At 48.3% G+C, this 23,444-nt stretch overlaps 1 long non-coding RNA gene across 2 annotated transcripts; it reads left to right on the top strand.

Annotated features, from left to right (window-relative positions):
* Positions 1-9,313: 9,313 nt before the first annotated feature.
* On the top strand, positions 9,314-22,114 carry LOC145723173 (uncharacterized). Of its 2 annotated transcripts, XR_014148061.1 has the most exons (3): positions 9,314-9,945; positions 20,709-21,015; positions 21,052-22,114. It is a non-coding gene; the product is annotated as an uncharacterized LOC145723173 (long non-coding RNA). The 2 variants fall into 2 exon arrangements; XR_014148060.1 differs by lacking the exon at positions 9,314-9,945 and having other exon boundaries at positions 18,787-21,015.
* Positions 22,115-23,444: the final 1,330 nt, after the last annotated feature.

Raw genomic sequence — 23,444 nt, 5'->3', positions numbered from 1 at the left:
AGATGATACATAGATAGATAGATAGATAGATAGATAGATAGATAGATAGATAAATAGATAGATAGCACTTTGTCATTTATGTCTATAAATGATACACACATTTGATCCTTAAACCAAACTATTGTGTAGTCAGGGGGAAAAAAATATATATATATATATTTTTTAAGAGTTTTTATTTATTTATTTATTTATTTAGAGAGTGTGTGTGAGTGGGGGCAGGGACAGAGGGAGAGAGAGAATTTCAAGCAGACTCCCTGCTGAGCACGGAGCCCGACTCAGGGCTGGATCTCATGACCCTGAGATCATGACCTGAGCCAAAACCAAGAGTCGGATGCTGAACCGACTGAGCCACCCAGGTGCCCCAGGGAATATATTTTTTCCCCACCTTACAGATGAGGAAACAGTCTTATAGCATCAAATGACTTTCCCAAATTCACAGAGCAAGAACATGACAGAACTGAGAGCAGAAACTATTCCTGGTGCCAACTGATTCCTTTCCAGCATATTTATTACATAACATAGAGGAATTCCAGGTTCCACATTTATATGCTCCATATAGTAGCCAAGAGTTATGGAAGCACACATTTACATTATATCCTATTAAGTTCTTCACATCTCAAGTTGCCTAAGGTTAAAGCAGCTCCTAGACACTAACCCTTTCAGTTCATTCCTTCCTTAAATTACTTCCTTGAAACCATAGATCGAGTTACACTTGGGAAATTTTATTTATTTTTATTTTAAAAAGAAAATGATTGGTGAATTGTGAACTGGTACAAAGCTTTTGATGGATCTCTGATACTACGTAACAGAACTGTGTGGCGCAGCAATCCCACCTGCAGGAATTTGCCCTGAAGTTATACGTCTGATTGCAAGAGAACGTAAATGCACAAAACAATTTATGGCAGCATGATTGGAAGTTAGCTAAATGCCCAAGCATAGGACCTTGACTGACTCAGCACACGCCCAGTGGAGGGCCGTGCAGCTGTTGGAAAAGCGAGGAAAGTGCTGAGAAACTGAGAGGAAGTGGTTTCCAGGAGCTGTGATTAAGCAAAAAATGGCCAATTGCAAAGGAGTGCATATATTCTGTGGAGAAAACAAGAACACAGACATACCTGCTCACCTTTACAGAAGGAAACAGAGGGAAGATGAACCAAAAGACAATGAAACTGCTTCCTGCAAGCGGTCTGGAGGAGAGACAGAAAGAAAGGACATGGAAGGGAAGGGTCTGCTCTCTGTCCATCTCAAAGGATAGCTTCGACTTTCCAAAGCGTGGTCAACAATATGTACCAACAATGAAATTAAGTCAATAAGAATGGGAAGGGGGAAAACCCTAAAGCTGAAAGAAAGCAGAAACAAATGAATCCGGTCATTTTTCCAGTAAAAGTCAGTGGACGGGAATTAAGAAAGAACAAATACAAGTAACTTTTGAACACAGCCTTTGCCTATTGATCCCCTGGACTCTGTAGTACATGGTAAGAGGTGTCAGGGGAGACTCACAGACCGATCCTGACCTCCTGTCGGGGTGGCTCTGTGGTAGGGCTGGGGGCAAAGAAATTAGGAAGCTCTTAGATGCATTCTAGGGCTGAGCAGGTGAGCAGATCCGTTGATGCTGCTGGGAGCAGGACTTCACTGTGATTGAAGAGCCCTACGCAGATGCCATGGGGAAAGGCAAGAAAGACTCCTGACTTCTAAAATATGCAAATGTATGCATATGTGCACAGGTGTGTGTGTGTATACATGTGTGTATGTGTCTGAACCTGTGTGTGTGTGTGCTCACTCCTAGATCTGTGTGCTACAAGTCCAACAACAGCAGACACCCAGTGAGCACTGCTGCTCCCAGATCTTGGTCTCTAACTCCACGCCAAGGACCAGCATTCCTCAGCGAAGTGGTTGAATCCAGGCTGAGCGCGGTAGGTACGAGATGTGCCGCAGGTAAGGAAGGCTCAGGAAATGACGGGGCACACCCTGCGGACACAGGGCTGGCTTCAAGGGGCTCTCCCTGGTCCTTTAATGGACCAAACATGAACAAAATAAGCAAAATTCCAAACAGGATTGAATTAGAAACCCTTAAAATGGGAAATTATGACTCCTTACCACTTTAATACTCATAATAATCACTAATAAGTAGAGGCAAGAAATGGTAAATGGGAGAGTAGCAAGGGGGCTTGCCCATCCCAGGGCTCATGGGTGTGGGGAGAGTGCTGAGGTAGGAGGCCGTCCCGCATGAGGGGACCAGCCAGGACCCTCAGGGGAAGCCAGTTCTGGGCAGACAGTGATGCAGAGCAGAGTATTCGCCAGATCTTCCAGGGTCTCCCTACAGACTGCTTATTAGTTACAAGTGAAACAAAAAGAGTAATTACACAGTGGAGAAATCAGACCAGACCCTGATCAGGATTTAGACCAGTAGTCCAGCCAGTCCAGCCAGATGGACACCAGAGCCTCCAGATGCGATGTTCTGATAAGGACGCAGCCTTCCCTCTGTAGTATTCTAGCTGAGAATGCATAACCTGAATCTAATCAGGAGGAAACATCAAGCCCACATGGAGAAACGGGTTATTAAAAATAGGGGGGGTGAAGTGTCTATATTCTTCCGAAATATCTGTGTCATGAAAGACAAAGAAAGATTCTGGAAATGTTCCAGATTGAAGGAGTCTAAGAAAAAGGGCAATTAAAGGCAATCCTTGACCCCCGACTGGATTCTGTTCTGCGGGGTGGGGGCGAGGATACTCTAGAAAGTACTGGCTCAGTGGACAAAACTGGAATATGGGTGGCAATCACATAAGCATACTGCATCAGTAATGTTAATTTACTGAAGTTGACTACTGTGTTGTGTTTATATAAGTAAATACCTTATTCTTAGGAAATAGGCAATGAAGTATTTGGGGGATAAAGGGCTGAGGTATGTAACTTCCTCATAACTGATTTATTCATTTATTTATAGCCTGCATGTGTGCGCAGGGGAGGGGAGGGAAGGGGCAGGGGGAGAGGGAGAGAGAGAACCTCAAGCAGGCACCACATTCAGTGCAGAACCCGATTCTGGGCTCGATCTCACGACCCTGAGATCATGACCTGAGCTGAAATCAAGAGTCGGACGCTCAGCCCACTGGGCCACCCGGGTGACCCCCTCATAACTGATTTAAACAACACAAGTGACACACACATGGGGATAAAAGGTTAACAAGAAGTGAATCTAGGTGTTCACAAATCTGAAATTATTTCCAAATAAAAACCTTAAAACAGTGAGTGATGAAGTATAAATAGATGACATATTTAGGATAACGAGCTACACTGCTCATGGAAGAAGAGCAACAGATCTGATGTGACTAACATCTCTGCATTGACATGATCGGTTCAAGCACGTGAACATAATGCACAGCTATGATGTCCTTCCTCTTCTGCAAGCCTCGCTACTCTTTGGCTCTGTTACATTATTTGCCCTCATATTCTTCATTCATAACATGGAATTTGGGGCAAAGGGATTAGCCTCATTAGATAATCGAATGTTCCCTCTGCCTTTACAAATCAGTGATTCGACTAAATGTTTTTCTGATTTAAGCTATTCACTATGTTAAATAAGCTACTTTCACATTCTCCATTTCTCCAATGCCCATTTGAAAATCCTTTCCCACAACTTAGAAATTCTTTTAGGCAGTGCGCCTGGGTGGCTTAGTTGGTTAAGTGACTGCCTTCGGCTCAGGTCATGATCCCGGAGTCCCGGCATCGAGTCCCGCATCGGGCTCCCTGCTGGGCGGGGAGTCTGCTTCTCCCTCTGACCCTAACCCCTCTCATGTGCTCTCTCTCATTCTCTCTCTCTCAAATAAATAAATAAAATCTTTCACAAAAAAAAAAAAAGAAATTCTTTTAGGCATAGAAACGACTGTTCAGTGGGTCAGCGGGAACACTGGTTTCTCTAACAAGGTATTTGCTAAGCAGGCTGCGTGGTTTTTTATTTTATTTTATTTTTAAGATTTAAATATTTTATTTATTATTTATTTATTTATTTATTTATTTATTTATTTATTTATTTAAGAAAGAGAGAGGGAAAGCACAAGCAGGGGGAGCGGCAGAGGGAGAAGCAGATTCCCCACTGAGCAAGGAGCCCAATGCGGAGCTCGATCCCAGGACTCTGGGATCATGACCTGAGCTGAAGGCAGACGCTTCACTGACTGAGCCACCCAGATACTCCTTTTTAAGATTTGTACAATTATTTCATCACCTGGTAGCAACTAGCCTGTATTTAGGGGAGAAAGTAACAGTGAAGGGGGAGGGGAGGGACATGAGGGACAACAATAGGATTTGGTGGTGGTAGAGAATTTTTACTTAGAACATCAAGGGAAACTAGATTGTGGAATGGGAGCATCTAGATGATGCCTATAACATGGCAAAAGATCAAGGATTTCCCAGGATTGGTTATATTTATAGGTTTATAGTATTTTAGAGCTAATAGGGATCTGGAGACCTTCTAAATTCAAAATCCCTCATTTACCAAGTAAGGACACTGACCTGGTGATAGTAGGTGACTTGTCCAAGTTAGTGGCAGATCAGGACTACATACCAGACATTCGGGCTGTTCAGTTAAGCACACTTGGGAAAAACAAGCAATTCCCACCTGTTCTTGGAAGTGGTCCAGATTAACAGCCTGTTATCCCAAGATCTCACTTCTTCTCTGAGTGAGAAGAATCTAGAAACTCTTCCAGGAAAAAGAAAAATGAATGGGTCTCTGACTGTGGGATGCAGTTGCACTAAAGATGAGCCCCTCCAGGTGTCAGGAGAATCCCAAAGTCCCCGCAGAGCTTGTTATTCTTAAAGTACTCCTTAGGGTCTCAGGAGGCCATTGTGGAAGCAGGGGCACGGGGCAAGGCAACAAGGGGAGAGTGAAGTGAAGCCAGGGTCAAAGCTAGCATCTCCCCTTCCCCGGGGGTTGTCCTGGCTGCAGAGCCAGGGAAGCACCATCAGAGACCACAGTGCCTTTCCTTCCCCCACAGCACCAGCTCATTACCCCTTCCATCGTTAGACAAAATGGCTTTGAAGCCCATACAGTGTCCCATAATTTGATGTGTTCACTTCCTTGCTATAGGAAGGGCGTGGCCAGAATAAAGGGGCAGAGAATCCCAGTCCCCACAAAGATGCATCCCCCACAGGAAAGGAACAAGGTGGCCCTGGCTTGTTTCTTGTAAGTCTTCATGAGAGCTCCTCCGACCTGATTTGCTCAGGTTAGGTCAGTAACACAGAGTTTCCAGGTGTCCAAGGTGAGCGACAGATCTCCAAGTGCAATTGTCTGTGCCAGCAAAGTGGATTCAGCCGTCTGCTTCCTTGATGTCAATTACCCGGCCATCCTTCGCAAAGATGAACTTATTTCCAGCGCAGACAATCACACCTGCATTCTCGAACTACTTCCATGGTCCCAGGGTCCCCAGGAGACCAGCATCTCCTTGCTCAATTCCTATCCCGTGACTGCCTTGCTCAGCTGCCACCCAGTTCCTCATCTCACTTCCTCTGACCCACTCTACAATTTTCTTTCTAAAACACCATTTCATCTCTTTCTGAAAGCCCATCAGGGCCTGCAGGATACATTTCCAACTCCTTAGTGAGGCCACAAGGCTCCTTATTAGCTGTTCATCCTCCAGCCCAACACTGGAGTGCCCCAGGATGTTGCAGACCATCCACCCTCTCAAGCCTCTGGCCTCACTCACCATCTCCACTGTGGAGTTCCTAGCAGACTGCACGAGACCCGGCTAGGTGAGAGCGGCCGCAGCGGTCTTCTCTGTCTAATGCTCCTCTCTGGGAGAGTGCTCAGCCAAAGGGCTCTTGCGGGTGTGCACCTGCTTCCCTCCCACTGGATCAGGAGCCTGGAGGGGAGATCCCAGGACTCCCAGGATTGGAGCTCAGTGATTACTGAAGGAATAAAATGTTTGACTCAGATTGGGCATTCTAAAATTTCAGGAACTGGACTAGTCATGTGCTGGATGAGAAGGGCTATGAACACAGTACAAAGAGGCCTGGAGGGAAAGAGCATGGTCTCTGAGGCCGCAAGTCCCCTCAGGGCCCCTCGACAGCAGGCATAAGGCCTGGGCAGGAAAGGAAAGACCACCAGGGAGAGAGCGAGAGTGGTTGAAGAGGACAGTTTGTAGGAGAGAAAAGTCTTCACGGACCACCCAGAGACCTAACAGGTGATCTTGGGTGGGGGCTCACAGCCTCTCATATAGATATTTTATTTGGGGAATATCGTGGCAGAAAAAAGGCCCCCTGAGCCTCCAAGTGCACCTTCTTGTACTTGCTAACAAACAAATCAAACGTCTCCTGAATGTGTGGGGACGTGAAGAACTTTTGGGAAGCTAACTCTAGTTTTTATGTGATTATAAACAAAGGCAAAAAAAAATCCCCATATCATGAAGCTAGCATTTTAGTGGGGAGATAGAATAAACAAGGCAAATAAGTAAACCGTCAGTAATGCAAGGAGGAGAATGAAGTAAGGCCAGGGACAGGAAGTGCGTTCAAGTTTTAGGCTGGGAGGACTCTGGAGGCTTCTGTGAGGAGGCCCCAGACTACGGCTGAGAAGGGGGAAAGAGCAAGCACTGGGAGTATTCAGCAGCAGAAGGGCCCAGAGAGGGATCAGCAGGTGCCCAGCTCCAAGTGGGTTCCAGAAAAGGCCTGTGGGGCCGGAGACAATGGAGCGGGAAGCAAGATGAATAAGCGCAGCCAGGCGGTAGGACTTACAGATCGCTATCAGGACTTTGGCTGCTACTCAGGTAGCTGAGGAGCACTGGATGATTTTTAGTAGAGAAGTGACATGATGTCGAATTTTAAGAGGAGCTCCCGGGCTGCTGTGTTGAGAGCAGAGTGAGGGGGGCACCAGCAGAGCAGGGAGCTGGGTGAGGGGGAGACAGCAACAACCCCCACAGGAGGTAGTGGGGTTGGGGTCATGTCAGTGGGGTGGTAGGAGCGACTTGGCGCCCAGACACGTTTAGGACATGTTAGCACGGAATTTGCTGACAGATGGAAGGTGAGGGAAGGAAAAAACAGGAGTCCATGTTACTCCAACATATTCGGCGTAAGGGTAACCGAAAGGTTGAAAAGCCCATTCACTGAGGTGGGAAAAGCAGCAGGAAGACCAGGTTTGGGGTGAAGGTAACATCAGGAACCCAGTTACAGCCCTGTTATGTTTCTGGTGCCTTCTAGGCACCAGGTGGAGGTGTGACTTAGATTGGGGTCCAGCCTTTCTGGGAGAGGCCTGGGCTACATACATAAATGAAAACGTCTTCCGTGTTCAGTGTTCAGATAGGACTTAACCACGAGGCTGAGTGAGGCGCCAGGGGAGCAGGTCGTGAGGGAAGGGAAGGTCTCTGCGGGCCAGTCCTGTCCTCCAACGGTAGGAAGCTGGGGAGCTCCAGATTCAACCCATGCGACCCCAGGGATAGGGCCAGAAAGGTGGGAGGCGGTCCCAGGAGCATGGTGTCTTGAAGGCTAAGAGAAGGATGTGTTTGTAGGAGGGAAGCACGAAGTCTGCCCAGTGTGGTTGGCTCTCAAAGCCAGACGAGGACTACAAATTCACCTTTGCCTGGTGCAGCAGCTGGCCCGGGGTGGCAGGTGGCCTGGGTGAGAGTGCAGTTTTGTTGAGTAGCTGCGGCAGAAATCTTAGGACAGTCTTACTGGGGTTGGTTCAAGAGCCACTGGGAGGAGAGAAAGCAGACAGTCTGGGGGAAGGTCTGTGTGCTGTTGGTTGTGAAGAGGAGAGAGACTGGGTGGGGGAGGGACAACAGGGGCTTAAGGATGGTTTTCTCCCAGGAAAACCCAGGGCATGTGTGTGTATGTTGGGGAGCAACCTGCAGATGACTTAGGATGACTTAGGGGACACAGAGGAGGACGGTGAAGGCATTTCCTCTACTAGCAAGAGGGACTGGGGTCCAGTGCCCGAGTGCAAGGGCAGCCTTCTATGGGGCAGGAGCCCCTGGAAAGTTCTCTGACAGGCTGGGCAGAAGCTGGCTCTGAAGGGCTCCGCAGTCAGGCACCATGCTCTTGGTGGCCTGCTGTCACCCACGCCCAGCTTGCAGGTTTTGGGGTAGCCAAGGAGTGCAGATTCACTTTAGCCACATTTGCACCCGGAGTCCCATGGACGTCTTTGCGAGCGCAGGGGAAGTTTCTTTGGAGTGCAGGGCGCCTCAGAACTCAATCCTTTGGGTTCCCGGGTGAGAAACCAAGGCAGTGCGCAGTGAGGAGGGTGGGGGGCACCGCGTTCTCCCGGGTTCGGCATGGGCCGAGCCACCAGGCGGCTCCCCGCCACAGCGCGTGGGGGCCGTGAGCCCACGGATTCCTGGGAGTCCGGCTCCGCTGGGGAACAGCCCTGCGGCCAACCCCCTCCCCTGCACCCTCCCACTGCACCCCCACCCAGGCGCCCTGCACCCCTGGGTGCTCGGAGCAGAGGGCGAGCGAGCGGGTTTGAGTTGCCTGTGGTGCGCAGAGGGAAGCGACACCCTTGGCCCCAGCCACTGCCCTGCGCCACGTGCCCCCCCCCTCCCGCCACCCGTGTAGCTACGGGTCTGGGTGGCAGACAGGCCCTGGCCCATTCCCCAGCCCGGCTCTCCCCCTCTCCCCGTGTGGGGGCTGAGCACAGCTCCCTTCTGTTTTCGTGCTTGCATTACACAGGGAAAAAGACCCCTGGGCTTGGAGGGGCAGGAAAGGGCAGGCCCCTGGCCTTTTAAGGGTGGTCATTGGGGTCCTCCCCCCTCCCCCCCCAAGGCGAGGGTGATTGTCGCCGCATGGGATTGCGCCCCCCGCAGGCGTGACATCCTCGCGGACTGGTGGTCCCCGCGCGCGGGCATCCATCCATTCACTGCGATTCTCTGAGCCCAGCGCGGCCCTGAGACTCCGACCGAATCTATGAATGGGGAGAGGCAAGAGAAGCAACGTCTGCTTCCACTCCCCGCTTCCCCGCCCCCTCCTCCGCCTCCCTCCAGACTGAGCGAGCCAGATACTAAGTGACAAGGGGCCGGGGCAGGCGGGGGGAGCACTGCGGGGGCGTGCAAGAGGGGGTGCAAGTCTGGCTGGAGACAGCACTATTTATATACTCCGGAGCTCCAGGACAAAGCGAGCAGATCAGAGTCCCCCCCACCCAACCCCAGAGCCTCCCCGGCCCCTCCCCAGCGGCTCTGATTTCATTACCCGCCCCCCCTCTCCGGGGGCGGGCTGGCAGGTGCGGGGGTGGGAGCCGTCTCCGAGCCAAAGGTCCGGCTGCTGACGTCGGAGCGCCCGCTCCTGTCAATGAACGGCAGCGGCAGCCTGGGGACTTGTGTGGCAACGAGGCTACAGACGTCATCGCCTCCTGTTGGACGCGGGGGGTGTCCGAGCTGCAGCTCCGGCTTAAAGGAAAACTCTCCAAGTTCCAGGCAGCCAGGGAGAGTCGTTCCTGAGAGCACATGCACCCCCGAATGCCCAGTGTGCGCGGCGCAGAGCCTGGCACACGCGCGCACACACGCACACACGCGCGAGCTCACACTCGCACTCATGTTCTCCCTAGATGTGCGGGTCCAAACTTGCGGCCGCAGAGAGGATGAGCTGAAATGGACCGGTCTTCATTGGTGCCTAGAGTGCTCCACGCGGCTTCCCTGGAGATCCCGGGGGTGGGGGGCGGTAGGGAAAGAAGAATACCACACCGGTTTAGAGTTGTCTCCCCCTTTTCTGAGAAGATCTGCGCGAAACCCAGGGTGCCCGGAGCCTTTGGAATATGCCTGCTGAGCGGAGCAGAAGGAGCGTTCTTGGAGAGGTCCCGAACTTGGGCCACCGGCCTCGCTTGGCAACTTGCTTTGCGCAGTTCTCAATGGAGCCCTGGACCCACCGTGTTCCTGGCCGGTTGGCTTCTTTTTTCCCTCCGTTTCCCTCTCTCTTTTTTAAACGTACCAACTTGAAATGAAGCGGAGAGCAGATCCGCGCTTCAGCACACTTTGGCGGGTAAGTTGATAGTTGCTTTTACCTATTATTTAACCCTTGAGAGTCCAGAAAAACTTAACTCCGACCTTTTTCCGACTCCCCCCCCCCCCATCATTTCCGTCCATCTTTTCTGGCATTAAGACAGTGTGCGTGTGTGTGGTTTGGGGACATGACTGCTTTGGAGGAGGGTTGGCTAGTGGGCTTGGGGAAGAATAAACCTGAGTCTGTAAGGCTCAAGGGGCTGCACAGGAGGTGAGAGAGACTGCAGCCAACCCCAGCGCTGAGAGATTGCCTCCGGGCTGCCTCCTGACCGGAGTTCGCAGCTCCAAGTTCCCTGTGAAGGCTGCCCCCCAGCTGCAAACCGCATCCGCGGTGATGCTAGTGGCAGGTGCTTGATGGAGAAGCTAAGAGGAGCTGCTGGTGCTCCCAGCCCCTTCCTTGCTCCCTTCTTGGCCTCCCTCCTGAGTTCTGGATGGGGGCAAGATCCCCCTCCTCCTCTTTCCAACCCTCACCTCTGCTGCCACTCTTCTTGCCCCTCCACCCCCCACCTCTCCCAACCCCTTTTCGCAAAAGACTACATGATGTCATGGGGAGGAGGATTCCGAGTCTCCAGCACCTGAAGGCATCACTATATTGCATTCTGCAGCATTTTATTTTCTTCATTCCACCCAATTTTCCTTGCAATCCACTGAAAACATCCCCCACCAAACATCACAAGCAGTGCCCCCCTCCCAGAACCCCACTCCTGCATGAATAGACAGGGCCAGGGGTCCCAATACAGAGCATCCCACCTTACCCCCTCCCAGATTAGGAAGAAATCAGCAGAGGGGCCCGAGGAGCCTCTCTTCCCTGGGTTCTGAGCTCTCCTCCCCTCTCAGCTTACCCTTCTAGTGGAGAGAAGAAGAGGAAGGAGGAAGGAGGGAGCGCGCCAGCGAGCGCAAACAGCCCCCTAGACGTAGGGCAGCTCTGCCTAACGGACTGTGGGATCTCTGTGCCCTTCCCTGCCTCCTGCCTTCCCTGCCTCTCCAAAGGGCCTGCCCTCCATCTCCCTCCCTGGTCTCTACTCCCCACCCCTTCCGTCCTCGCTCACTCCCCTCCACCTAACCCCACCTTCACTCTCCTCTCCGAGGGGGGAGGGCCAGGGGTGGGAACAGAAACCCCCAAAGCCCCAGCCCAGGGCAGAGAGATGTCGAAGAAACGCAAAGCCCTCGAGGGTGGAGGAGGTGGAGAGTCCCTGAGCCCAGAGGAGGAACCCGCTGCCTGGTCTGGGGGCCGCGGCCACCAGGAGCAAGGTAGGGGGAGGGGGAGGAGGAGAGGAAAAAGGAGCGGCCGGGAAGCCTTTTGGAGTTGAGATCCTCTGCAGGAATGCTCTAGCCGGTCTTCGTCACAGCTTCCCATGTCAAGGCAACTTGAGTAGACTTTTTCCCCCCACAAATGGGATTTTACTTGTGTCTTCAGGCAATTGGGGGTAGGGTGGGAATGAGCTGATTCAGCCGGTGCTGGAGACCCAAATTTGGGAGAACTTGAAGCTCTGTGGGGAGAAATGGAAGGTGGGGGTGGGATGGGAAAGGAGGCAGGAAGAGGCCAGGGAGGTGTGGAGTGGGGGCTGCTGACCATTTCCCGGTCCTCTGCCTGCCTTGTCCTGTGCACTGGTGGGACAGACCATCCTGTGGATATATAGGTTGCATGGCTGTCTGCGTGCCCACAACCTGTGTCTAGAGGGTGGGGTGCTGATGCTGTCCCCCTCGTGCCTGTGGCCGGGGAGGGAAGGCAGGGATGATGTTGCCTTCTCCCTTGCTTCTCCAATCCAGGGATGCTAAGGGTTGCGTCATGTTGAATCCTCACCCTTGCACAGGCAGGCCCTTTGCGTTCTACTGAAGTTAGAGGGAAGGTTGGAAGCAAATCTGGGGATGTGTTGTGATTCCAAGGAGAGCTGTTGTGATAAGAGCAGTGAGGCACTCCTTTCCCTAGAATAATACCAAGGAAAAAGTGAAGATGGGAAATTTCCTATGCAAACAAAAGTAATACCTGGGTATCTGATTTCCACATCAAAGAAACCCAAACAGACACCTTTTATTTCACTTAAATCATTGTGTATTTGGTTAAAGGTAAGCCCAAAGGAACCAGTCAAGCTTTTTCTGGGCTGTCATTAAAAGACAAAGGAAAAATGACCCAGATGCAAATATTTTGCTGTTGGTTAATTGTGGAAGAAGAGATGGAAGGGCTCATGGAGGGGGGGGTGGGATCTGGACCCGGGCAGGTGGAGGAGTTCTTCTGAGCATTTGCTTTCCTTTCCAGAACTGAGCCTTGTGGTCTTGGTTGGTGGCAGGGGCAGGTCTGAGCAGAGCACCAGGAGACATGGGCGTGTGTCTCCAAAATGGAGTCATGGCTCTTCTGCCCTGACGTCATAAGAAAGACAAAGTCACCAAGTCCTTCCTGCACAAAAGACATGAATCTCTGTGGCCACTGGGAACATTTTGCATGGTTTGTGTGTGTCAAGGCAGAGGTTAGGTGTAGGCTATCCCTGGACAGTGTATTTTGGATTTGATAGAAATAGATGAGAGTAGTGTTGTCCGTTTACCTAGAAATAGGTTGTATTTTAGTGATTGCCCATATTTTGACTTTATTTGCTCAGTTATGATCTGAGAGCAAAAGTCAGTACATTTCTTAAACTAATTTTACTGGAAAAATGGCATTTGGTAATAAATTCAAATATTGCAAATGGCTTTACCTGAAGGGTTGGTCTTTTTCCATCTTTGGGGAGAATAATTTGGTATCACCATGAGTATCTGACACATTCCTCGGCTCTGTCTCCAGCATCTGGTTTTGGCCTGAGGGTTACTCTCAAAGATGCGTACCCCGTTCTTCTGCTTAAACAACTATGAAATCTATGGGAACTGACGTCATTATCATGGTAAATAACAACACGGGACCGTTTTATGGCATTCTAATAATTAATGAATACATGACTTCCGGTTAAAAAAGAAATAAGAATTCTTTTAACAGACCTATCTCCTCTTTTTTTGTGGGAATGCGTGGTATTACAACTGAAAAAGGTATGCTCTGGAGGTCCTGTACTAATAGCAGCAGCTAATTTGCTCATTCCCCAGTGCAATAGGACCCGGCAGAGAATATATTGCAAGTCAGGATAGGCGACAGTAAGTACCTATATCCATATTATGCAGAGATTATAATAATTTTGAAATGACTTGTTGTACAAATTGGTTTTGTTCTAGAGCTTACAAATATCTAATGATTTCACTGTATCCTTTGTATCTGGCAAATGAAAATACCACTTGGTAATCGCCTGTGAGGATGTAACTGTAGAAACCATTAAGACTGTAAACACTCAACTACTGTATTATGATGAATGCATTTATTTGGGAAATGGTAGCCAGGGCACAAGCCCAAAGTGGTGGCAGATCATCTCTGTATATGGCAGGACGTATGGCTGAGCACACTGTGACCATGGGAGACAGGGAGGCCAGGTGAGACCCGGCGTGTGAGTGCCCTGTGGTTCTGCTCATGCACCCCCACGCGAGGCCAAGGGCCTGGATCTCCTCCACCTCCCCAACGCAGTGCTGTTCTTGTTTTTCCTCTGGGTCTCTCAGCCAGACTTGACAGTATGCGCACTGGAGAACAGTGGAAAATATTTACATCAGTCTAGCTGACCTTGAATGTCAGAAGGGGCTTCTTTTAAGTCTAGTGACTTGGAAGGCCAATGTGTTTGTTCGTTTTAACCATCGAAAGTATATTATAGCGTGTATTAAATTAAGGCAATTGGAAATTAAATTTCAGTGGTAGTCATTGATTATAAGACCATCTGTCAGCAGGTTGGCTTGATCCAAAGTTTTAAATAGCTGATAAGTAAACAGGTTACCTGGAGAGAAGATGGTGGGGACTTGGAACCTAGGAACAGAAATCCATCATGCCTTTTCATGCCCTTACCTACCACCAATCTATACCAGGGTGCACACAGTTCCCAGTCATGGCTGGTGGGTATTTGCCTCAGGTCCAGCATGGATATTTCCTGGTTCTTGTGTTGTAATGGCTCCTGCCCTCTTTATAGGTTCTGTTCAGGAGATCCCTTATGGGGATGAAGGTAAGGTCCTACCTGGGTCATGGTGAACACCATGGATGGTTTTGGTTTTCTCCCCGACTGTGATCACTCCATCCTATTTCATTTAGCTGAGTAAAGAGGAAAAGGAAGTGGCTGTCCTAGCTTTGGCTGGACGTTTCTTTGGGTGTCCATTGAAATTATCTGACACGTGTGCATGTGTAAGCCTGCATACACACATGCTTGTGTGTGTTGTGTGTGTGGTGTGTGTGTGTGTTTGTGTAAAGTCACGGCCAGAATACTGTCCCCTCATGGGTCCCAGCTGAGTCCAATATGTGTTCAGATTATACTGATGAAAGATATTTGCATAAAGCGTTCAACTTATAAAGATTTTGTCTTTACAACTAAGAGTTTGGCGTGCCAATGGACAATGCCTGCCACAGTTTATGCTTTGCTCTGCTTCTACTTTTCTTCATTGCTTTGAACTTAGACACAAGAGGATGTCCCAATGTTCAGTTGGCTGTGAAGATGATGGCTCTGTTGAAGGCTGTATGGGAAAGTCTGTGACGAAAACACTGAATAATTTTATTGATTGATCTTATTCCACGGGAAGATACTCAGATGTTTTCCATTCTTTTCACATTCTCTTCATTTTAGTTCCTTTCTGAGGAATTATTCTTTACTTGGAAGCTGGTTTGACCATAAGACATGTCAGTAGCCACCGTGTGCTGAGGCACAGTGGGAAGCCCAGTTTCCCTAGCCTCACTCTGGTGAGAAGCCTGCTCTCCTGGCCTGTCCATCTTCCTGCCCTTACCCTGATTATTGTGTATTGTTTCGTCCTCTAGCTTTCACTCTTATTTCTTTTGGGATTATTTTTGAATGAAAATGATGTCTGTTGTTCATTATGACATTCCATACATCTAATGAGTGTTTTAAACATAAGTAGTTTCTATTTTTGATGGAATTGGCTAAGATCCCATCTAATGCAGTTTTCCAGATTCCTACCACGGCAGAGTCCCCTGAAGGGGAGCCTCTGTATGGAGGGGAGCTAGGGCAGGTCTGGATAGGAACTATGGCCTACTCGCAGTTCACATTCCCCAGACTTCCTGAGCTGCAGGGAAACCGACTATGGGTAGCTATTTCTTCCTCCGATGAGTGAATGCCTGGAGCAAACATATGGTTTCCTACAACTGTGTATCTCCTTGACATCACAGTGGCATTTGGGTTTTGTGGCTTCCCTGTATTATTAATGGGTCCTTGGTTTGGAGGGCATTCTATGCCTCTAAAACTCATTACAGATAAACATCTAGATTGTTAACTGGCTTACATCTCCATGACCCCCCTGACACCAGTTGGAATGATTTTTTCCTAACAGATTAATTTTTTAAAATAATTGACTAGATTGTTTTGTTATTATGAAAAAATCTTTTAAAGGGTGATTTATAATCACTAATAGAAAAGAGTGGGCATGACCTCTGGAGGAAGAACTGATGCTGAAGAACATTCTTTCAGAAGTTGGAGAGCAAAGAGCTGCCTATTCAGGTATTTTTTATAGTTCTGTTCGCTTCTCTGGCTCCCACCAGGAGGGCCATGCAGTTTCGGGCACCAGAGATGCTGGAGGAGAGAGGAGAATGGGAGTCGAAGACTTCTTACACTTGAACCAGAAAGGAAATAACACGTGTCTGGAAAACAAAAGGCACGCTGCTGTGTGTCTCCTCGTCCATAACTTTAGAAGGTTGAACTGGATGACCTGGATGGTCAAACCTCTAAGACTTGGTTGTGTTGGTGTGAAGAAATGGACAGATCGCACTGGACCGCAGACTCCGTGGTAACTCACTAAGGGGGCCGAGTGTCTGAAACGATAAAAGTGCTGAGTCCCACGCATACGCAACAATCACTGACAAAGCGTCGGAGTTTGCTGTGACTTCATTACAAACGTCTGAAGTATACAGGGAGGAATGATTTGTTATAACATACAAGAAAAACCCCGCATCCGCTGATAATATGTTAATGCAATCTGTCCTGCTCTCTGCTTTATATGAAGCTCTTTTCTTGCCCATTTCCTCCAGGCTTCCTTATTCAGTGTGTGTCTGATTGTCAGGTTTCTGAAATCATTGTTATTTAATTGTCTGAAATGCAATGCAGAAGAATGACAGGATTTCAGGATGTCCCTGAGAGTGACGCTGGGAACAGGGCCTGTGCGAAGCCACTGGAAATGAGTTAGGCTTTCGTCTGAAGGAAGAACAGCCACAGGGAGTATCCAGTGTCCCCACTCCTATATATTTTATGCCATTGGATTCTATTTGGCAAACATCTTTGGAATAAGCAGTGCACCTGTGTGAAGTGCTGGCCACACGGGGTCCTCAGGGATGGGCATGGCCTCGGGGTCACTGTGGGGATGAGAGGTCTCACTCGTAGGACAAAATGCTCTCTGAGATTTTCTTATTTTGCTTTTTTTTAATCATCTGCCTCTCTCTAGGAGAATATATTTTTGATAAAGGCAGAAATATTTTTTCTTTCTTTCTTTCTTTCTTTCTTTCTTTCTTTCTTTCTTTCTTTCTTCTTTCTTTCTCTCTCTCTCTTTCTTTCTTCTTTCTTTCTTTCTTTCTTTCTTTCTTTCTTTCTTTCTTTCTTTCTTTCTTTCTTCCCATTGTGTACTTCTAGAAGTTAGAATTTAGAATAAAGCCTGGAAATAGTAAGTCCTCTGTAAATATTTGCTGAACAAATGTGCGAATGAATGATTGCACTCCCCTTTTAATGGAACTTTTCTGTGGATGTAGGATGCACAGAAGGTATCACAGAAAAAGGTTAAGGCAGACTTTTAGGGGAGCCTATAGATGGACTCCATGCCCCCCGCTGTCCCTGCTTTGGTCCATCTGTGTTGTGAGGTGCCAGTCAGTTACAAGTGGTGAAATACAAAAAGAAGGAACTACAGACGAAGGGTTTTTCAGGAAGGTTCTGGAGCAGCGCATGGACTTCAGGGACAGTCACAGATAGAGTGGTGGGACCCACAGCCTTGGACTTGGCTCTTTCTCCTACCTCATCCATTCCCCCAGATAACAAGGTCAACAACAGGTCAGTCCCTTATGGCCCTGAGCAGCGGCACCTGCTAGCCCAGCTGAAATAGCCCAAAGACAAAATTTCTCATTCTGTGATGGGGTAGAGTCTCTTTCTATAAGAGGTTGTGCATCAAACAGGACAGCCACCCCCTCACTGAGACAGGCAGCCCCACTCCTGCCCCTTCTTCCATCAGGAAATCACCAGCACTTCTTTTATTCTCTAGTAAAATTACGCACCAACGCTCTCCTTCGGCATGAAGGTCTGCCACACTGGGGTCCCAAGGGAGACCCAGTGAGCTAATAGAGGCCCCAGTGGTGTGTCACCTGAAAATTTCGACACACAGGTAAGCTCTGATATCTGCGTTCACCCTATTCCTTCCTTCCAGGTTCCCCACCTTTCAGCTAAGTGGACAAGTACTTTCTGTGATTGTTTACGAAGTTTCCTCTTCTGAGAGCTTCTTTCTCCATTTGGTGTCTCGTTATGGAAACCTTAAGCATCCGTGGAGGCCCCTCCTCATTTCTGCCTCCTCCGTGAAGCCAGGGCCACCTCCACCAGGGAGGCACCTTTTTCCTCCCGAGTCTGGAGCTCTGGGTGGTGTCCTCAGCTCGCACCACATTCAGTATGGCATGAAGATCATGGTTCAGTAGTTTTTGAACCCCTCTTCCTCCCATTGGCCTGAAAGAGTCTAGAGAAAAGGAGTGTGTTACAGACACACATGGTGTAGTCCATAGAGTAATAAGTTATTACTTGTCCAAAATGTATGCATCGGGGGGCGGCAACCTGGAGAAACAAACACTTGTGCATTGATTAGAAGCTCTGTACTAATTACCAGGGATGGTCTCTGCATGGTGTGGGAAAGCGATTAAAAATTACCATAAACTTTGATAGCATTATTTAAGAATAATTTTATAATTTAATAGACTGAATCATGTGGTGCTTTGGAGATGATAGAAAATGTAAGGATAAGACTTGTTTTGCTTCAGTGACGTCTTTACAAGGTGGATAGTTGATAAGCAAAAATGCTTAAGTTTCGTTAGGAACTGTCTTGTTGAAGAAGGAAATTGACCAGATGTCCAAGAGGATGAGTTGCACTAAAGAACAAACACCTTGCATGAAAAATTGCGTTAGTGTATTTATAAGTAGCGCCAAGTCATTCCACACGTATTTGGATATTCCCGGAAGTTCCGTCCCTACCCGCCCTGCCATCACTGGGTCAGGGACTCCCCGCCCTGCTGCTCTGTCCCACCTTCCCATGAGCCGCACATACCTTTATATGCCACGAACTTGGGTGTTTCTTCAGAACGTTGCGTGCTTTTTTTTTTTTTTTTTAAAGATTTTAAGCTTTTGTTAATGTAGTACATTCCTGAGTCAATCTCAACTAAGTTCATTAGTAAACCTTTTTATCATTCACTCATAAAGCATGTGCAGAAGTGCTGTAACATTTTGGAATGGCCTCAACCAGTGTTTCTCAGATGGTGGGTAGTAACCTATTTGTGAGTCATGGCATCTATTTTTAGTGAGTCCCAACCAGATTTCTAAAAACTGAATGGAATGGGGGAGAAGGCAAGGAGAGGCTGAGGGGGCAGGAGGGGAGGAGGGGCCAGTGTAGGGGTGGTGGTGGGGAGGAGTGAGAGAAGAGTGGAGAGGAGAAGAGGAGGTGGAGGAGAGGGGAGAGAAGGGGAGAAGAGCGAGGGAGGGGAAGAGGAGAGGAGGAGGAGGGGAGGGGAGGGGAAGGACGGGAGGGCCAGAGGGTCAGAGCGAATCCAGCAGACTGGGCAGGTATTATTTAGTGACATGTGTGTATATTTGGTCTATTGTAAAATACATTTCCTACTGTGAGTTGAAAAAGTAGTAAAATCATGGGTCTGGACCGTATTTGACAGGTATCTTGGTAACAGTTGTGGCATGATGCCAGAGTTGTTGTGACCTCTTGGTGAAAAATGATACATTAAAGCAAATCTCTGGACCAAGGATCATCTCCCTGGGGCTCTGTGCCTTAAGAATGCGTTAACATAGTAGGACCTGCAGGGCCTCCACCTCCTGGTTTGTCCTGACAGCGCAGCCCTGCTCCCAGCCCTCCCCAGGGTAGCTCCTGGGATGTGCCTCCAAGGCTTCCGTGTGAACTTTGGCTCCCCAGCTAGATTGAAAACAATTTTAAGAGCATGATCAAGCCTTCAGTCCTGTTTTTCTTCTAGGGAGGAGCGCAGAGTAGGTCGTCAACAGATGACTTTATGTTCGTGGCTACGACCGGAGCACACCCGTGTGGTGGATCCCGCAGGGAGAGGTGGGAGGAGGGCCACCAGGAGGACAGATGGGAAGGTCCACCCTTGGGGCGCTCCTGGCAGGGCAGCTCAGACAGCTGGGTGTGGGGCGCTTGGAGGGATTGGCGGGAACCCCTCTCCTCCTGGCACACAGTCAGTCCTCATGGGCAGGGAGGGTCTTGTTTCCCCGCGGCTCCATCAGTGAGAGGAACCAACTGTGCTCCACCTGACACCACAGAACGAAAGGCACACTCTCCTTCCAAAGATCATTTCTGTGCTCTTGGAAACTTTTCACGTCTAATTCTCAATCTGCATGTGCTTGGGGGCTATTTACCTTTTTTTTTTTTTTTTTAAGTGAGATTCTTTTAGGCGTCCACTGATACAGAGCGTAGCTTTTCACCACCAACCCCCCCCCCGCCCAGAGCCCAGGAGGCTGGACTTTAGCGCCCCCCATTTATGCCGCGATTGGTGCATTGTCAGGTATCACTTGCTATTTTATACTTTAAAATGTTTAACGTTAAATGCAGTGGGTACATACAGTTCTTTACTTTTCCCCTTCAAGTGTGAAATCTCACCAGTCTAGATTGGATAGGTAAAGAGGTAAAATAATGAAATAAATCAAGAAATGCTTTGTGGCTATCTACATGCCAATACACAGAAATTAATGCCAAATCATCTTTGGAAATGTTTGGTACAGCTATGGCATTCAGAACGCAGGCCTGACGACTTAAACTTTCCAGTTCTCTTTTTAAAACTAGAAGCAGTAAATTACTATTATTTTACTCCCTGGCCACTCAACTTGGTTCTTAACTGATGAGGCACCATTAACAATCTGGTCTGAGTGTGGATGGAGAGAGAGAGAGAGAAGAGAAAATGAGTTCACCATCACACAGTCTCATGTTCACTGTGTGCGAAGCACCAGCCCCTTAGATGGCCGACAGGCAAGGGCGCGTTTTCCAGCCCCTAAGGAATTTACAGTCTTTGCAGGAAGATAAGAATGTGTTACACGAGCCATTAAGCGAGTAGCTTCATGGAAGCCATCCAAAGGGTCACAGAGGCTTCTGGAAGGGAGTGATCCATTTCTTGCAGGCTGGGTTGAGTTGAATCATCTTGACATGTTCATGAGGCGGCAAGGAGCTGTTCCTCACGCACAAGCTTTGGATTTAACAACCCGAGTCCATTCCTGCAACTTTCCCTTCATTTAGAAGAGATTTCTTTAGGACAGCTGTCACTGGACTCAGTAAGGCTCACCGAAAACCCTTGTTCTGATCATTTTTCCTTCAATGTGCTCTCTTTGTTGCTGCAATTTTTAAAATTTACTCTTGAATAAAAAGTAAATGTAATTTGTAAACATTGAAAAGATACAACAGGTATAAAATATGTTTTCTTTTGTGTTTTCTTTTTAGGACTGGTTCCCACTCCTTTTCATTATAGTTCCTGCCCGTTTCCTCTAACTTTATTCTTAACAAAGCTTATCCTTTTTTTTAATTGCTCTTGTAAATGGAATTATTTTCCCCATTAATTTTTTTAGACTAGTTTCTTGTCTATGGTGAACACCATGGATATTTTTGTAAACTGCTTTTTAAATCCTGACATGATCTCGAACTTACAGAAAAGTTGCAAGTACAGTAGAACGGCCTTGTTTTTTTTTTTTTTCCCAGAGCCATTACCCTGACTAAATATTTAGTGTGCACTTCCTACAAACCAGGGCAGGCTCCTACATGAATGCAACACTGCCACCCAAACCAGACTGGTCATGGGTCCATTGCTACCATGCAGTCCTCAAACCCCACTCACATTTTGCCAGCCGTTCCCATAGCATCCTTAGTAGCAAAGGATCGGGTCCTGAGCCACCCATGGCCCCTGTCCTTGGTGTCCTCCAGTCTGGAGCAGTTCATCGGTCTCTCAAAGACTTGCAGCACCTTGGTGTTTTTAGAGATTATGACCAAGTTATTTTGTAGAACGTGTCTTGGTTTGAGTTTGTTCTGATGTGTCCTCATGGTTAGATCCTCCCATTGGGAGGAATATCATAGAAATGGTGCTGTGTTTTCCTTATTGCATCTCAACAGATGGCCCGAGAGTTAGGTTTGTCCTATTACTGACGGTGTCCACCTTGACCACGCGTTCATTTGATTAAGGTAGTGTCTTCCAGTTTTCTCCATTATAAAGTTTCACTTTCCCCCCTTCTGAGCAGCAAGGAATTTGTGGGAAGGTAGTTTGATCCATTCTATTCCTCTTCAAACTTCCAATTATTCACTTGTTGATTTATCTGAATTTGGACTCTGGCTCTCCTTATTCACAGGTTGTGATACATTACAGCCACTATTTACTATGAGGCTCATATTGTCCCCGATTTGGCAAGTGTGAGCTCCTTCGAGGTAGCTTCTGTATCTTTGGACGAATACATGTCTATCTCAGTCTTGATCTCTTTCTCTGTGTCTTCCTATGTAGAGAGACCGAGACATACACACACGTATAAGCATGTTCACATCTCTAGTTTTTTCTATATTTATCTATATTCAAAACCAAGAGTTCATGCCAACACCATCATTCTAATCCACTGTCTCAGGATTCACTCTAGGTGTTTCTTTTCTCACCCTCTTCTCTGACCGTGAGAAACCCGTCCAGCTGTATCCAGCCCTGTGCTATCTGAGGAATTCTCTTCCCTCACTGCTGCCACCGCTCCCCTGTGTGGACACCGTCCTCATGCATCCGGGCGGTGACGCGAAGATCTGGTCCAGCACAGTGCTGCCCTTGACCTTGGCTGAGCTGCCTGTCTGGCCCCATCTAATGACCTGAGGACTGAATTGTTCAGGAATGGGAAGAGGAAGAAGAAGAGAAAGAGAGGGGCAAAGGATGTTTGCACGCTGATTCTGTATACTTATCTACCGTACTGATTTCTTACGTCATTTATACTTGCTCTTCAGATTATTTTTTCAAGCACCTCAGGTGATCAGTTACGACTAATGGTGACTTGACCTCCTCACTCCAAGTGTGATACCTTGTATTCTCCTCATCTGACGGCGGCGTTGCCTGATACTTCCAGAACGTCATGATAGTAACAATGGTAAAGATGTTGTGGGGATGCTTCTTCTGTTTTCTCACTTACTTAAGTGCTGGCCTTTGGGAAGAGACAGGAGACTTCATCAGCCTGATTATTCCTAAACTCGAACCTGGCTCCATCATGCACCCGTACCCAGCCATGGGCGGGATTCCCACCGACTGTAAGGCAACCCTCCCCACGGTCTGTGGGGCCCCCTGTGCTCCAGCTTCATCTCCTTCCCCAGCCTTGCCTCAGGACTTTTGGTAACAGCAGCATCAGGAGTGGATGTTGGATGCAGAATTTTTGTCAAATGACTTTCTACCTCCTATAGATATATTCATGTGATTTTTTGCTTTTGATCTGTTAATCGCTTCAAAACATTTAAAGCTCCCCATTCGCTAGGAAGTTCCCGATTAAGCACAACTGAGGTTTTTCACACCACTTGGTCAGGCCAAGTGACTCAGAGAATCCCATGAATTGAATATATTTCTCGGTCCCTCTCTCCCTGTCCGGCACCTCACCACGGTAAACACCTTGTGCTCCTCCTTGGCCAAAAAAATGACCAGGATCTTTGGCTGATTTTCTAGAAATGCCTTTGGGTAAGACACGGCCACCATGACAGAGGGTCATTTAGACAGAGCCAACTGAGTCGTTTGGGTGTGTTCAGAAGGCTTTCTGCACACGCTCCATCCACGTGCATGACTCCGTCCCACACAGCCCGGTAGGTTTGGGTCTGGATGTTTTGTGAAGTATGAGGATGCATTTGTTTTAATTAAACCCGATTTTCATGCTTGTACACACTGTACGTACCCCCACGACTCTCACGCCTCGTGGTGAGTCATCGTTGCCTTGCGTGTTTCTCTGAACCCTTCTTCCGAGCTGTCGCCTCTGCGTCGTTTCCATTGGATTAGGGACACTGTCACAGATCAGCCCACTTAGTTTCAACCTTTTGGTGCCACTTTCCTATAGGTTTTGGATGACTACTATTCTCTTTTCCCACGTGGTCTCTTAATCTGGGATTTCTCTGTCGCAGTCTCTCGCCTCTAAGCGTATGTGCGCTTAATAGTCCCCTACAGATTACGTGTTTGGGGAAGGTTAG

The sequence above is a fragment of the Leptonychotes weddellii genome, chromosome 8 (assembly GCF_054177405.1).
Source record: "Leptonychotes weddellii isolate Sample4059 chromosome 8, ASM5417740v2, whole genome shotgun sequence".
In the NCBI taxonomy this organism is placed as follows: Eukaryota; Metazoa; Chordata; class Mammalia; order Carnivora; family Phocidae; genus Leptonychotes; species Leptonychotes weddellii.
The sequence above is the reverse complement of the archived record's forward strand: the minus strand, read 5'-3'. Positions and strand labels throughout refer to the sequence as shown.